The following is a 5,083-nucleotide window of genomic DNA, read 5'->3' on the forward strand; positions in this document are numbered from 1 at the left end:
ATTTTCGGTGGCCGTGTACATTTGGGTGCGTTTAGACTATGAGTTGGGGTATTTTAGTATTGTCTTGGCCTAAAAACACAACCACCGAGAGGTGGTGGCTGCCGCCACGGACCGCCATTGACCACCACTACCCGAGGTGGTAGTGGATGGTGCCAAACTTAATTAATAATTAATTAACCTAAAGATTTGACAAATGGGTTAATTAGATCGTGATTGGGTTAGAAACCTAATTAGGGTTAGAAACCCTAATTAGGGTTTAGAAAACTTTAATTTTAGGTTTGTTGATATGGACTTATCGGGACCCACGTTTTGGGCCATTGGAATTGAAGTACGAATTTCACCCGATCAAACCGTATGACTTATATAGTAAAGAGATGGACTTAATGGATTAAGTCCTTAATGGGTTAAGTAAGAAACACTTAACCCTAATCGTCATTTCATGTGAGAAACCCTAATTTTGGGTTGGGCCTTGAGTTGGGCCTTTCTGTTGGGTTTTAGTGATTGGGCTCTTGATGGGCCATCCAAGAACAAATATATGGACTAGAATATTTGAATTGGACTTTAGGATAAGACCCATTGGACAGGATTGGGCCCAATTTGGAAAATTGGGACATAGATGGGCCATAGTTAGGCCTTGATGATTATGAGACATTATACCGTTGGATTGCCAAGCGTTTGGACCAGAATAGATGGTTGGGCCTTAAGGCAAGCCCATGTAGAGGTTTGGGCCCAATTTGGAAAATTGGGCCATAGGTGGGCGGTGGCTGAATCTCCATGAGAGTGGGCGGGGCCCGTATCTCCTAGTTGCATGTTATGTGTATGACATATGGTAGTTTGGGGAGACTCACTAAGCTTTGTGCTTATGGTTTTCAGTTTTGGTTTCAGATACTTCGGTTTTCAAAAGAGGAGCTTAGGATGATTGCAGTGCACACACCATTTGTTTAGCCTGGGATGTTTATACTCTGATATATTTGACAGATGTTATGATATTCTTGAGATACACAATTTATGATTTTATATGTTGAAAGATAATTATGGTTTTATTAATGATTTAAAACGAAATTTTTAGACTGTATTTTTGGGATGTTTCAAGCAATCCACCACCTACTCGTGATAGAGTCTTTCTTCCTAATGAACTTTGGGGCTCCGCAAGACTTGAACTCTCGAAAACAGAGAGTCCGTGCCCCAATCTGACCAGACGCAATCTCTGCATGGAAAGCTCCAAAACACTCATCCATCAGCTCCATAATCCCCTCCTTAATGGTACCAAACACCACAGGAGTCGCATCCAAAATACTACGAGTAATCTTAGACGAAATGAACTCGCGAATCTTCTCATCAATTGGCTCAGCACTAGAGCCTGAACCTAAACCAAAACCATAATTAAAATCTCCTCCATAAGTGCTCATCACCATACTATAAAGAAACCAATAAATGATCAGAACATACTCAACGAATCCTCCTTCCACAGGCTTCCTAAAATCTCCATGACTTTTCTTGATTCGATTATGAATCCTGTGCTTTCAATAGTATATGCCTAATAGTACCTTCCACACCTATCCATACTTTCCTCAAGAATCATCCCGAGTCCTTTAAGTCACCTTCTCAAATTGGTATTCCAAAACCCGCTAAAAAGCGCACCATACCCACTAAAGCACTTTGATGTGCACAAAAGTACTCACTAATTTTAATATTTATAAACTAACAAACTTAACTAACTATGCACTTATAGGCTGTGTACCTAGTCAGATTACAGTATAGCTTGGGTAAGTCGGGTGTCGCTCACAGGGAACGGTGTTCTAATTAATTTACTTTCTATTAAATTAACCTAATTTATTAACAAGTTTAAAAAGGGTTTTATCTGGTTTTACAAGATCAGATGAACTTAAATCAAATTCAATAAATAAAAACACACTCTTGTTTAGTTTGAATCCACTTCTCACTAATGGCTAGCTAATGATTACGGATTATTGAGTTGGTTTTTAGTTGTATTAGTAATTTAGTTCTAACTTACCAATAATTAACTAATTCATGTCAAACCATGTATGTTCACACATAATTAAACACATAACTAATTATGAATGTAAATATGCTATGTAAGATTTGTTGTATAAACGCAATTATGATCACAATACACGTTCTCTAGCACAGCTAAGCTTTATTTATTCTAATTACTAACTAAGATTGGTCAATCCTAGCTCTAACAATTCAATGTTCACTAAATCATTAGGTAAACAGGTTCATACAGTTTAATGGTCACTAAGCTACACAGAACATGCAATCAAGCAATTAGATAAACAAATAATAGCATGCTAGGTTATTCAAATCAAACATAAGCAATTTTTACCAACTAAACTTAATCCATAAGCATATAACTATTCATAAGTTTAAAGCTTCATCTAGCTAAACAAGAGTAGCTAGATTCAGCTGCTCATCATAGCAACTAAACCAACACAGCTAAAATTAATGAAAGACATATTCTTATTTAACTCAAATATAAACCTTTACTCCTTTTTAGTGTTGAAAACCCTCTTCCAGAACCTTTCTTTCGCTCTGAATCGTCTCCTGGAACTCTTTTCTTCTGCCAAAAGCTTATTTTCTTCGTAATAATCAGGAACACTTATATAATCTTCAAAAACCCGCGCCACGTCGTGGCCAGATGTGCCACGTCGTGGGCTTCAAGCAATCCGTATCCTCCAAGGAAATCCTCCGCGTCGTGATGTCTATCTTCTGGAACACCCGTGCCACGTCGTGGGCTTCATCGCCACGTCGTGAATTAAGTGTTTATCGTGAATTTATTATTTTCTTGTCTTTCAAGCCTCCCATGTTTCACATTTTGGCACTTTTGGTCCCTTTTTTCGAGAATCCTTTATATTGACTGAAAATAACAATTTAAAATTATAAGTATCATTATTCTAAACATATTACCAATTTATTAATAAAAATGTACTTAAATATTGCCTAAAAATAAGTATAAATATGGCAATATCAAAATACCCCACACTTAGGCTTTGCTTCCCCCCAAGCAAATTTAAACTTAACTCTTAATTACTAACACCACACAAAACAATCCGACTCTAGTTCAGCCATTATGCCAAGTCCTCAACGCATGCTTTTGTGTCTAAAATATTCCTAAATTACCCCCCCATACTTTAAATACTCACAATCTTCATAAACACTCGCTCACTTTTTCCGAACAATGCTCATTTTATGCAACTCTCCGAATCCATCCTCAAAAAACCTCCTTATCCTCAATGTATTTTTAGTTGAGCAACCTAAGCATACATAATCTAGAATTACAATCATTGATACCACTATAGAGCTCTTTTGGAATTCTTCATTTCTTTGACATTTGATCTTTGATTTCTTTGAATTCACCACCTTATTTGATTTGATTTCTGGTATCTTCAACTTTTGAATTTCTTGGAATTTTGATCTTTTGATCTTCACTTTATTTGCTCCAAAATTCTTCACACTTTTCTCGTAATTTTTTTTTATTTAACATGTACCTCACTTTTTTTTTCACTCAAAACCTACATGCTTAAGCAGAGGCGCTCAACCTCAACCTTTATTGGTTAATGATAATAATTTTCCTGGATACATTTCAGGTTTAGGCTGCTAAACATATTGCATCCCTCAAACCAAGCGGGGTTATGTTTTTGTTCTATGATTTCACTAAAATAAGGGATGCCACAAATGCACTATAACGTATATTGGCTCAACTAAACATTTGAACTTTCATCGGATCATCCCACATAATACTAGCAATTATAGCTCAAATTATTATTACTAGATTCAATTATTAAAAATTCAAATTTTCAAAATTTTCAATTTTTACTATCAAATTCTATGATTTTCTATCAATTTACTTTTTCTACCCCTACCCCACACTTATTTCATACAATGCCCTCATTGTATGCATAAAAATAAATCAAAATTAAAGAAAAGGGAGAAAAAGGAACAGACTCCCCTGTGATAGTTGCGTGAGCATCTCCAAAAGTGTGGAAAACGTGCATTTGGACTTCCAAAAATAGAAACTTGGTGTAGAACTGGTTGAATACATAAACAAACCACGAACATGACTTGAAACTTCAATTCTTCAAAGTGGGTATTTGTAAAGAAAAATGTGGGCAATGATAAAATGGGACACGTCATGGCAGGTAATTGGTCACATCGTGATATGGGATGAAAGCGCGAACACCAAAATGCTAAATTTCTTCAAACTGCAAGAACGCCACAACGTGGCGTAAGGATTCCACGTCGTGGAAACTTGGCATCAGCAGAAAATGGCTTATTTGTTTTATTTACTCTAGCAACTTTGGCCAATGGTTGACTGGTTTCAGACGCTTCTATACAAATATATTTCCCAACTGTAACCTCTCTCCTACTAATATACCCCACACTTATCTTGAATTGTGGGTTCCCACTCACGACTCTAAGCTTCCTTGACTAGACAAATACGACTCGAAATTTAAACTTTTATGCTCCTTAGCATTCCAACGCTAATCTGAAAAATGGAACAACCCAAAAGAAATAAAAAGTAACATCATAGTTTAAGAATGTTTTACATTACACACCAAATTCAAACATAAAAAAAAACTACTCAAAAACAATACAAAAGAAATAAAAATAAAATCAATCATCATCTTGATCTTGTGCTCCACTTGGCCCTGCCCCGTCATTCTGCGGACGCCATAGCTCCTCCCATGTTGGAAAATAGGGATACTGTGGTGGCATAGAAGGTGGTCGGGTCACACCCAAATGCGAATAAATACCCTCAGTAAGCTGGGTGTGGTAAATGGCATGCCCCCGTAGATTATCCAAATACGTTCCCACCCGACTCTGAAAAGGGTCGGTGGGCACTCCCTGCACATACTGCGAAGCAACACGTTCTCTCTCGACTTCACCTCTAGCCCACACATTCCGACGCCGTGGTCTGGCTGGTGGTTGTTGTCCTGGCTGCACCTCCTCTTGCTCGTCATCTATCGGTGGTATAACAAAACGACCCCCGATATTCACCACCGCCCGCATAACACCCAAGACTTGAATGGTCAAGTCTGTGTCCGGGAATCGAGTAAGATTC

Source organism: Lactuca serriola, chromosome 3 (assembly GCF_051521515.1).
Source record: "Lactuca serriola cultivar US96UC23 chromosome 3, Lser_US96UC23_V15, whole genome shotgun sequence".
Classification (NCBI taxonomy): Eukaryota; Viridiplantae; Streptophyta; class Magnoliopsida; order Asterales; family Asteraceae; genus Lactuca; species Lactuca serriola.